General features: G+C 47.4%; 1 protein-coding gene across 15 annotated transcripts in view; it reads right to left on the reverse strand.

The window, feature by feature from the left end:
• The window catches only part of Znf532 (zinc finger protein 532), a 109893-nt gene extending 99575 nt beyond the window's left edge, over positions 1-10318 (reverse strand). For 3 of the 15 annotated variants that reach the window (XM_060377154.1, XM_060377155.1, XM_021633533.2), the window contains exons 1-2: positions 7817-8597; positions 7623-7732 (exon numbers count right to left, since the gene is read on the reverse strand). The gene's annotated coding sequence lies outside the window, so the exon portion shown is untranslated. Of the gene's footprint in view, positions 1-6584; positions 7562-7622; positions 7733-7816; positions 8598-8670; positions 8860-9396; positions 9532-10040 lie in introns of those variants that run through there. The other 12 variants (XM_060377148.1, XM_060377150.1, XM_060377149.1 and 9 more) reach the window with 12 other exon arrangements.
• Between the last annotated feature and the right edge of the window lie 2048 nt (positions 10319-12366).

The raw sequence follows: 12366 nt of genomic DNA on the forward strand, positions 1-12366 counted from the left end.
TGAGAGGAAAAAAAAGGGGGGTAAAATTGAATACCAGGTCATGGGACATTGCAGACTGTGGGCTGAATGTATGAGGGTATTTAAACACAGGATTATTCACATACTATGTAACCAATACAAAAAAATTAATGAGATATTTCACACTTCCTTTAGGTCTTTCAATCCTGTGCCTCTCTCTGTCACTCTCAAGTAGTCCAGGCTATACCTGAACTCCATATGACCTTGAGCCACTTACTTCAGCCGGGAGTGTTAGAGTTACAGGGAGGCATTCCAGGCCCAATTTCTGGGTGCATCTTATATTTATGGTTCATGTGCAGACATGAACAAGTAGTTGCTATCATATGAATATGTAAAGAGAAAGACGTTGCCAGAGAAAGACATTGCTAAGCTGGCATTCTTATTAGAGACAGCCTCACTGTAACCTTGGCTGGCCTAGAACTCAAGAGATGAGCCTGCCTCTCCCTCCTAAGCGCTTGTTTGAACTAAAGGCCTCAAACACCATACCCAACAAATTTGGCTCATTTTTGTATACAACTTTTCTTCTGCTTCAAGCTAAAGTCTTGATCAGATTCAGTGACCTAGCCAAGCGATTCCATGAGTGAAGAGAAGTGAAACACAAGGTTTAACTCTAACTAAAACTGAAAATTTAACCAAGCTGGGCCGTACACACCATCCTCTTGCCTATGTTTTACCCACTTTTAAACAGATACTGAGGCAGCTGTAGCTGCAGTGTCAGACACAAGCAGATGAGAGATATTCTCTATATGTTCATGGTCAAAGTTAAATATCTGTCTTCTTGCAGCAAGGTAAGATAGTACAGAAACAGAAGATTCTCCAAAACAATGTCATTTTCCTCACATGGGAATACCAGGAAAAAGAGTAACAGCCACAATCCGGGGAAGACACACTCTGCTGTGCATAACCGCACTCCAGAAAACTCTGGTTTGAGAGTTTAAGAAACTAGCAGGTCCCACAGCCAATAAGAGCAGAACACAGGCCTGCATCACTGAGGATTACCAAAACAGGACATTTCAGAGAATCTGACAAAGGCATCTCAACACCTCCATAGCCATACCACCCAGAACTAATCAAGCATTCTGGATCACCATTCCCACCTACTCTCCTCGCCCTACTACGTAAGACATAAGCATAATCGTAAAAGCTCAGCTTATCAGAGTCTGAGAGACTTAATTTGATTAACTCATGTTTTCAGGTTCATCTGATAGAAATTCCAAATATGAGTAGAATCATATGCCACCAAAACATAAAAGGCTGGGGTCCATGGAGAAAGCCGTGGCGGGGTCTTAGATGTGGGTCCAGATGCTGTGTCCTGGATCCCCCTCTGTTCTGCACTACCTGATAAGCCCATCCTCTACTTGATTAACTGTAAAAAATGAGGCAAAAATGACAAATTATATCTGAACTATGTCCATCCAGGAATCCTTTAAAGCAGTAGGCGTCTAATGATGTAACCTCTGTGACTTTTCAGCACTCTTATCCTAGGATTCAGATCCCTGTCATCTACCCTTTTGAACAGAAATCACAAAACCAATGCCCATTACCAGCCCCAAGAGACAGCTCCAAAATGAGTCTGTATCTCATTTTGAAGTTGAGCAAACACGTGATAATCTTTTCCATCTTCAGGACTGTTCTGCATGCCAGGAAGTTCTAACCATGTCAAGGTATTAAGTACCGACTTTACTGAAAAACCATACATCACCGGTGTGTGGGGCCAAAACATGGAAACCCTAGGAGGAGACTGTGTGACAGCGAAGAAGACGACTCGGCGTCTCTCTAAAACTGGATTTCTGTCTGAAAATGTTGATCACAGAGAATTTGCTCTCCCCTCTCAAACATCCTGCCTGAAAAATGATTCCAAGAATTCTTCAAGCTATGGTTGGCTTGCTTATTGTCATCGCGCCTTCAATTCACTTCTCTCTTATTTTCAGAGCATCTCTCATTTCTCCTCGCTTCTGCTTTGTGCCCAGGAAAACCTCCCATCATTCCAATGTGCTATTTCTAGAGGCAGCTCTGCTACAGAGAACACACACTCCTCTCTGTGCTGACCGGTCAGGAGAACTCTTGGTGTAGTTCAAAACTCCTCACTACAGCCTCAAGGGAGAACACCCACTAGCCTGAGCACCCCAATATCTCTGCTGCTGAGCACCTGCTCTGCCTCTGGAGATTTTTGACCCACCATACCCCAAATATCATCCATGTGCTAGGGCGCAGGTCTCAAATCCTACCTACCTGCTACCACTATGCATGACCTGGGAGCCTTTAGCCAGAGTGTCCTCCTGTTATCACTGCTCTATGCTAATGATAAGTCTCCCCTTATCTGTGACTTCACTTTCTAAGGTAGTTACAAAAGTCAACAACAGTCTGAAAATATTAAAAGGAAAATTCTAGAAAATAAACAATTCCTGTTTCAAATAACATTTACCACAGTATGTTATTAGTATTCCGTCTTGATATTAGAAACTGTTGTTAATCTTACTTTCATCTCACTTTCAATTCACTTCATTTTCAAAGCACATAAAGACAAAAGCATCTCTCCATTCCTTCTACTTCTACTTTGTGCCCAGGAAAACGGCCTCATTTTCTCTCAGGTTTGTATGAATAGGAAAGACCTACCACACAGATGGTTTGGTGCCGAGTTCCAGGCACCCACAGGTAGCCTTAGAAACGGTCCCTCCACTGAATACTGTGATGCTGCCATTCACTCAATTTGACCTCTAGCCCTCTTGCCATACCAGTACAGCTAAGAGGCTGAGGGCTGCGTCCTAGGAAACCGTGCCCAAACCTGAATTTAGCAGATCAAGGCTTTTCCCCACCATTCTTTTCCCATCTCTTCTGCCTTCTGACTTGGTCATCTCAAAACAGAAAGGACCAGCTGCCAAGTAGCCTACATGTCACCTTCAGAACCCTCCTTCAGCCTTCCTGCTCCATCATTCCCCACAACCACTCAGGTCCCACCACATGCTGCTGGCCCCTCCATAACCTCCCTCTTCCATTCCCACAGGCAGTACGCCTAGTCTTCAATATAAAAACTTAGATTCTCCCCCCTAAGTTGCTATGAAGAACCCTGCAAGGATCTCCCTGCCTTCTGCCTCAACAACCTCCGTTCCATTTCCAGGGTATTGCCACAAGCCTTTTGGGATGAAGAATAAATATCTCAACTAAAACTAGTGTCCAGAATCACTAAGACTGTCCAAAAAGTTCTTCACCTTGTCCTTCTCTGCCTCATGGGCATCAGCATGGCTACCACACTACCTACCTCATACCCACCAGGCTCTCTCTGTACCTTCCTATTGCTCACATGTTCTTCCTGAACCTTAGCAGGCCTCACACACACTCAAGGACTTTCCAGGGTCAAATGCAAAGCCACCTCCTAACAATAACTGTAAACGCAGTCACATTTCTATGACAGCTCTGTGGGCTACTTCCTACTCTTTGCTCTCTGGTTTCCTCTTTCCTCAGAATTCCCAGGACCTGGCAAGATGCTTGTTGCTCAAAAAACAATATAGACACTGGTACCTGGCAGCAAGAACCCTCACATGGCATAGCTTAGCACGTCCTGGGCTTCCTCCCCTGTGCCACCATTGCCTGGGCCTAGTCTTCCAGATCTAAAAGTGATTTTATCCTCAGCCTCCCCTTTCTCCCTCACAAATTCAAAGGATTTTAACCAAAATGGGGGGAAAAAACCTAGCACTAAGGGTTACAGACCAGCCTCAGTTACATAATGAGTTTCAGGACAGTGTGGGCTACAAGAGGGAGACTGTCTCCAAAAAAAAAACTTATTCATGTCTCCACTCCATTGCCATGACAGTGCCCAAATACATTCATCTCCTTTCAAGGTATCCAATGACTTCAAATGACAGGTACCAACAGTATTTTTAAAGAAGCTATTTATAGAAACCAAGATTTCAACATAGCTCTATAGTATCATTTTCCAAAATTTCAAATCTATTACTGTGTGGTGTTTCACTGAACTGAAAACAAACGAAACTGCCAAACTAGGCTTGAGATTAAAAATAATTGCCGGAAGAAATAAAAGGCTGTTTCACCACTTGCAGTTTTTTGTTTCCATTTTGGCTAATTCCGATTAGTTCAGGGTGATAAAGCATGTCATCCCATTAGAGAGTTCCATTATCACGATCGTCTCTGCAGTGTCTCCATCGGCACCAGTTCTGTTTTCTGGGAAGTCTTAACTGCAGCTGCCAAGGTTGAATCTCTTCTGTATGATACAGTGACCTGAATTTATTTCATTTAAGCTTCAAATTAAATTCATACATATGACCAAATAATGCCTAGTATTTACACACAATAAAATAATAAAAGACAATGATCTGAAAACCACAGATATTTGTGGCAGGTTTTTTTTTCCCCACAATGACCTGGACGGGACACAACACTTCTTCAACCAGAGAAAGGATGAACAAACTGTGGTACATCCATACGGTAGAATAGTAGTCAGCAATAAAAAGGACCAAGAATCGATATACAAGAATTGATATATGGGCACATCCTGACAAGCGAAAGAAGCTATTTATAGGACATCCTGGGAAAACTGAACCAGTATAGACAGAGAAGACTACAGCTATAGTAGGACTGCAGCTGCCAGGGTCTTAGGTGAGGAAAGAGTTTACCTCAAAAGGTTAGCAAGAAGTTTCCGGATGATGGAATTATTCTGCATGGATTATATCAACTCATACATGGCTATATACATGTCAAAACCTAATGTACTGTACACCATATGTCACTGGGTATAAATTAAACATTTTAAATTCTCTAACCATACCTTTGATTAGAGATCATCCCTTAAACATACTTAATACCAACTTATGGACTTCTGGGCTGCTGTCTGTGAGGGCTGCTGCTTATTTCAACGGTTTTGAGAAGTGTGGGGGCACCCTGGGAATTGAGGAAGCAGCAGCCACAAATGTTCTTCAGCTCCATCCGTCACCTTGTACTACCATTCCCTCTTGAGGTTCCACAGCAGGGGAACTTCTGCAGCAGACTCAGCAAGGCTCAGTTCTACCACGGACATGGGCAAGGTTACTCAAAATCCACACAACACAGAAGCTCACAAACGGATTTCAGAGAAAGGGGGCAGGGACCAAATCCTAACATTATAACTCAACCTAGTAAGTGTAAGAAAAAAAAATCCACTTAAATGTCCCCTACTTCCTTCCAAGACTGTCCTTAAAAATGAGGCAGCTACAGGATGAAGTTTGGGGGCAGCCTGGGGTATGTATCAAAACCCAGTCTCTGAGGCAGATGGGGGTTTTTGAGAGAAAAGAGAGGGTGGTAAGAAGGTCAGGAGGGAAGAAAAGTGAGAGAGACTATGAACACAGAATGAAACCCTGAACCAGGTTAGACTGAGCTGGTAAAAAAAACAACCTTGGATTGAGTGTTCTCCTTAACATGGAAAACATGACTCAATTTCAAGCAAAAGATGAAAACAAGCAAGTGTTCACCACCCAGTTACACTTTCTTTCCAGTGCACTCTCGCCAAACCCGCACATTCCTGTTTCAGACTGGGAAGGCCCGAAGGTCTTCCTCAGAGACTGCCTCAGGAAACAGCAAGCAGGCGCCTGCTGTAGCTCCAGTGATGGGTGCCATGGTGTTCCCTCCTGGCTCTCCCAGGAAACATGCCCTTGCTTTTTTCCAGAAAACTCTGTGTCTCTGGCTCCCTCTTCCCCAGAGACAAGGGCCCAGCATGAGATCAACACCTGAGGCCAGATCCAACCCAAGATGAGCTCATGACTGCTGCCAGGGAGAACCAGCTCCCCAGCCTCCAACAGCACTTGCAGCTGGAAAGACTGGCCTAAATGCAAAACAAATGCTATTTTCAGGAGAGACTTCTTGGAGGGAGGGGGAGGGGAAAGAACAAAGCTAAAGCCACCAAGAACATTCCATGACATGCAGCACCTAAAAAGGGCTTTTAAAACACATTCTCAAGAAACGGTCAGCGCAAGGGGTGAGCCATAAAAGTTAAATCAAAACCCCTGCCCTGGAAAGACGAGAATGAAGGACTAAATGACAAAATAGCTTATTGTATTAAGCTAATTAAGGCTTATCACATTAGCCATCTGAGTTTTAGTCGGCCCCAGAAGCAGGGGCTAACACACCATGCAGTATAGATTTGAATATGCTCGGCAAGCATTATTTCTACCACAGTCAACTGAAGAACCTCCAGCAGTCGAAAACGAGACAGAACTGAACATCAGTTTTAGCACTGTGATTTGCAAAGAACCTTGTTCCATCGTGGAACCTATCTGCTGGTATATCCCGTCTGAGATCATACTTATCTCTATTAAATACAACATAAAATATTACACACTAACCACGCATTCTAGTCTCCCCTTTTTTGCCAGTGCTAGCACACAGGCGACTCTCTGCAGCCCAATGGAAAAAAAACAAACACATTCCAACAATAAAAACCCCTGCATACTTCATACTTAACACCCTGCACTGCAGATAGACTGCCCACCAATAGCACACAACTTCACCAATTCTAAGATCCTCCACATAACTGAATAGTCTATTCAGCTGAACCCGAAGAGGAACACGATACGCACTTCAAAGGGAGAAAATGTATTTGCAATCAGGTCTCCCATGGGCTCCTCTTGACTGTGCTTTTACCAAACCAGCAGAAAGGCAGAACCAGCTCTGTTACTGAGATCATATTGGACCTGACTCTGGTGCGACTGGTTTCCTGTTTGGGGAAGTTGCAGTTCTTTGCCCAAGGAACCCCAAGGCAAAATGTTCAATCTTCTCCTGGAAGCGTCCCCAGCCTTTGTTCTTCCCCAGTTTGCTGCCCTCCTCTGCTTGCTTCTCTCCTCTCCTTCCCAAGCTCTAGTTTACTTTTTTTTCTCTTTTTTTTTCCCAATCCAGCTCTGACTGCAGTAAAGCCTTAGGTATTTCTACCACCCACTACATTAAAGCTGTAAGCGACCAGTCATTTTTTTTTTCCCAGATGAAACCAGACAGACCTGAGACCTGGGTTCCTCTTAGCCCTTCGTCAGGATTCCACAGTAAAATGTATGCCACAAACAATCCAATGGCGAACTCATTGTCGACAGCCCCAGAATCAATAAAAGACATTCCACCACTTGACTGAGAAACCCTTCAGGTCCACACGGGGAGCATGGAAAAACCACACGGGGAGCATGGAAAAAGGAGAGGTGATGGATGAACAAAAGACAATCTACCTCCAGGCTCCTCAAATCCTAAAAAGCTGGCTGGCCTGCTTCGATTTGGTGAAGCCCTTCCTTTTCTTACAATTGTGGGCAAAACGAGAGCTGTGGACTGCTCCTATGCAAAAACAGTGCATTCTCCACAAGGCCCAGCCGCCTGCCACCCTCTAAACATGCCTTTCCAGGCCTGACTCTTCCAAATATCCAGGCACATGCGATTTAATGAAGGCATTCAGATCTCTCCTTGATACCAACACCGTCAAAAGTCACTGGAATCCCATTAAACATGGATAACAGGAAAGGTATTTGGTCTCCACTCTGAACCCCACTTGTCTCCAGGGTGCCAACACACTGTCAGTCTGTGTCAGAATGGATGTGCAAATTAATATTTAAATTCATGCTAAAAATAGCATATCTCACCTTGTGAACCTTGACCTTTTGAAAAGACTTTGGACCAGTGTTCAGTTACTGTCACACGGTTGCATTCTCTGCAAATATGAAAGGGTTAAAAGCAGCCCCAGTCAACAGGCCTACAAGGAAAAAAAAGACAGCATGTATGGCTGACAGCATAACTGGAACGCATTTATGTTCATTTCCTAGAACAACATTGTTACCTTTTGGCCTTCATAATAGTCCCAAGTAGCCCCAACACCCTTTAGTAGCTTCTAAAAGGAAAAGCAGAAAACAGAACATAGCCTGCAAGAGAAAAAGGCATGCAAAGTAGCATTCTCCAGCAACAGACTACCATTTCAAATCCATCACTTCACTCTGGTTTTGTTTCCTTAAAAAAAAAAAAAACACAGAGAGAGACTGACAAACCAAGTGTCCCCACCCTAATAAGGCACATACTTTTTTTTTCTTTAATAAGGGTCATAAATCTCAGCTCCTTATCCATCCCTTAAGCAAAAGAAAAAGGCAGGAAAAGCCCAAGAAACCTCAGATCCTGCAAACCTGCGCCTTTCCCCCATCATCTCTACACAGGCTCTTAGGGCTCCATCAGTCACGTCCCAGTGCTGTGTGTGTCTAAGTGTGCGTTTACATACTGTGTTGGGATGGTACCTTCCAGCAAGCTCCTCTGCTTTTGGCTGCCATGAAGGGAGGAAGCTGCTATCCCACTGTAGTAGCTCAGTGACTGCATTGTGTTCAGGAGCTGATCTGCCTCAAACCAGTTTCAGCCGGTTCTGGTCACCCTACATAAAAAAGCTATGGCAACCCTCGCTGAGTTGCCAACAAGTCCCTGAAAATCATCACCACAGGGTGGGAGCTCGCTGGGGGATGCCTCTCCCTCTTAGGGCTTCCTGAGGAGGGAAAGGTCATTGTGTGTGCCCCCTCCACACAAGCATAGAACCCTGGAAATGCTCACTTCACCAGCCCCCCACAGCCCCTCAGGGCTCATCCCCCTCCTCTCCACCCCGAAGCCCACCGCAGCAGACACTGTTTTCCCCCTCCTTCTCTTTCCCCCACTTACCTCCCACAACCTGGCTCAGATCTTTGTGTACGTGTGTGTCAGTGTGTGTTCCCTGTGTTGGTGGCTGACAAAGAGCCCCCAAGAAAGCAATCTATGTGTGCCTCCTCACACAGGATGCGTCGGCTGCAGGAGCCGGCCTGGCCTCCTAGCAGAGTGGTGCTGGCTTGTTGACCAGGCTCCTCTCTGCCTGTCACCCCCACCCCACCCAGCCCCCTCCTCCCTTCCGTCCTTCTCTCTCCCAGCCCTGTCACCACCACCACCAGCAGCCCCCCCAGTCTCCTCCTCCTCCTCCAACCTTCTCTTCTTTCAAGCACCTGGGGGGGAGAAGTCCAAATCCCTTCACCTCTGGGTAGTACACTGGTGAGGTGTGGGGCGCTAGGGGACAAGTCAAGGGGCAGCAGGGAAGAGGGGGCACCCAGGCCTTGGGAAAATCCTCTGTGCACAAGCAGCTCTGGCGGGGGAGGCGAGCCCGCGCTCACGTGGCCCCCTCTGGAGCCGGTGGGGCCTAGCAACACCAGCCCGGCCTCGGGCCCCCCCTCAAGAAGCTGGCTGGGCGCGAAGGCCGGCTGTCCCCAAGGCCAGGGTGGGACAGGCCGCCGCACTCAGGCCAAGGGGCCTGCGCCTCGCGCTCGCCGTGACCCGCGGGGTGGCACGAGGGGCCCAATGCCCCCTCCCGCCCGCGTCCGCCCGCACCCCCGCGGTCCCCTGTCCCGGGCGCACACCCACCCCCTGGCCGGGCGGGCCTCCGCAGCGCTCAAGCCCGGCTGTCCGGGCCGCGGCTCGGGCGACCTCTGCTCCGCGCGCCGCCGGCGGCTGCTGCTGCTGCGCCCGCCGCGGTGAGAGCGGCGGCGGCGGCGGCGGCGGCGGCGGTGGCGGTGGCTTCCATGCTACGGGCGTGTCGCGCCTCCACACCGCCGGGGTCTGTGTGCGAGAGCCGAGCCGGGCCTCGCCCGCCCTGGGGCTCCTCGCCGCCGCGGCCTCGCCGTGCGCCGGGACGCCGGCCCCGCTCCCGGGCGCGGGCTCTAGGCCGCGCGCCGGCGGCTCGGCCCGGGCCACGCCGGGGCCTAGCGCTCGGGCCGCCCGGGCGGCGAGCGAACAAAAGGGAGCGCGGCGAGGGGGAGGGGGCGCCGTGGGGGAAGGGAGCCCGAGCCGGGCGGCGGAGCGCGAAGCCCGCGGCCGCGACGCCCCGCCGGCCCGCGGCGCCTCGCCGGCCCGGGTGGAAGGCGGCGGGCGCGCTGGGCGGCCCGGCCCGGTGGTGCTGGTGGCGGTGCTGGGGACGGGGCCGAACGGGGGCTGATTTTGCTGTCTTTTCAAACGACACTTGAGACTCTCACCCAGTCCTTTTTCCATGGCCCCAAGCCGCGACTTACTGGAGTGGAAGGAAGCAAGGCCTCGCCAAAGATGGTTGAAAAAAATGCCCGTGAGCCTCTCTACCCAGGATCTTGAAGCCAAGGTGGTGGTTGTTCTGTCCTCCTCGTAATGGTGGCAAATAAGTAAGAAGAGAGCACGCTATCTTCAGATAAATTCAATCTGAGATTCTCCCAGGAGGTGGAAGAAAGGGCTCCCTTCTGTTAGTTAGTGGTTTGGAGCCCTTTTCGCCTTAAACTGAGCCACAAAAGAATGGAAGACACCCCTGGGGTGGGGAGAAAACCCTGGTGTCAAAGACACACGTTTTGCTTTCAGAGAAAAAGCCACTGGGGCCAGATTGAAGCATGGCATGTTCGGTTCATGTAGGGTGGGTTTTTTTTTTTTTTTTTTTTTTTTTGGTTTTTTTTTTTTTTTTTTTTTAACTGGGGGAATGATACTGAGTAAACACGATCTAATAGCTGGGTCTTTACGTTCTATAAGGGAGATGGTGCCCAGATGTAACAAGCACACGTTGTACCTACAGCAGGTGGTCAAGGCTTACAGAACACGGGCAAAAAGATACATACATAAACCCGGCCAAAGGCCAGGAAAGGAGATAACGGTAACCCATCCGTTTCCTTCCACGCCAGGAGAAGTATACTGTTTTCCAGCCCTAGGTCTAGTATCCATATTGTGAACAGAGAGAGCACGCCACTGAGAGGTTTGGGTTTTGTTTTTGTTTTCAGAACGAGGGAAACCTCCATGTCGAGCTAATTGTGCTGACTGGAAGTAGGACAAAATGGAAGGATCTGAAAAAAAAAAAAAAACTGCCACCATTACCTCCCCAAAAGGTTCCCTCCTGTTTGCTTGTAGTCTGAGGACAGTACTGCCACTGGAATAGCAATGAAAACTCCCAGCAGACACAGTATTCCCTTGTGTTTTCTTTTATTTCAGACTGGTGAATGTCTGCAAACTGTACAGAGAAGTTTTCCTTTTAAATCTCAGTATTCTCTTGCATTAACTCCCGTTGAGGAAGCCATTGTTCTCTGATAGGGCGCTGTTAAGATGTACACTGTAAAAGATCTTTTGCCCTTTAAGACTTTTCATGCAAATGTCTTGAATTATTGTCTCACAAGAGAGTTCTTGAGTTTCAACCTGCGGTTGTGCCAGGATGCACACAGTTGCAGCGCATTATCTGCACGGGGTTTAGGAAGACCTATGCAGTCTGCAGATCTTGCCAACATCACGTTTGCCAGTGTTACAAGATGATGAAACTGAAAAGCTCATCTTCTTGGAGCCAGAGAACAATGCCACCCAACACCGTGTGTGTAGAGTCTCAACCTTACTTGGGCTTGATTTCCTTTGAAAGGACGCCTTTTCCTTCTTCTGAAGGTAGGCCACTGTTAATATGCATGTAAAAAAAATTATGTGCATTGGAGAGAATGCAAGGACATGCTAATCTGAGATCCTGATAGGTTAACACCGTGCTACAATAAGTGGAATTTGAGCATGCAGACGCCATAGGAAGGTTGTTAGTTGATTTGAAATCTTTTGTACTTCGAGTGCTCTCTCGCCCCCTCCCCCACTCGCTATGCCATAGCACTGAAAGCTTCGGGAAGCAGCATTTAAATGGTTACAGGAGTTGTGCCCCTTAAACCAGGGTCTAACTCGCTTATCCTAGGAATCCAGCTGTGCAACTGCCCCATGGATTTGTAATGCCAAAGACTTTGTGAGCAGGGCTCCGTCAAAGCCTGATGTTTTGGCCAGCCCTTGGCTGGGGGAATTCGGTTTCACAGCCCCACTCATCATGTGCACAAAAGACAGGAGCTAACACTGCATCTGCTTTTAAACCAGAAACAACCAAAAAGTAAAAGATAACAATTTCTAGCAAACTCTCTCGTTTCTGTTTTTACAGTGAGGGCTTCAGAGAAACCTCTCGGCCAGATAAACGAATAGTTGAAAAAAACAAAGCACCCATTTGAACCCATTTTGCAAAATCATTGAATTTCACAGCTGAAAAGACAGCTGAGTTGGGGGTGGGGAGCACAACCCTTCCAAAACAAGCACAACAAAAAGGTAGATTCTAATATGCTACATTGTAAGACTATGTTGTATACTGTCTGCTTTGAGCAACAATAAAATAGTATTCTGACTGCAAGAATGAAGTAGAACTATCATCTGACTACAGTAGATAAGAGCAGGACAAAGAAAACGTACCCTTCTCATGCCAAATAAAGACTAAAGGAATTCCAATTCTTAAGGGATTTTGTTATTGATGTTTTTATTGCTCAACACTGAATGCCTTGGTGTTTCCTCCAGTGTATCAGAGAATTCCAGCCTCGTTTTGCT

This window comes from Meriones unguiculatus, chromosome 2 (assembly GCF_030254825.1).
Source record: "Meriones unguiculatus strain TT.TT164.6M chromosome 2, Bangor_MerUng_6.1, whole genome shotgun sequence".
Taxonomy (NCBI): domain Eukaryota; kingdom Metazoa; phylum Chordata; class Mammalia; order Rodentia; family Muridae; genus Meriones; species Meriones unguiculatus.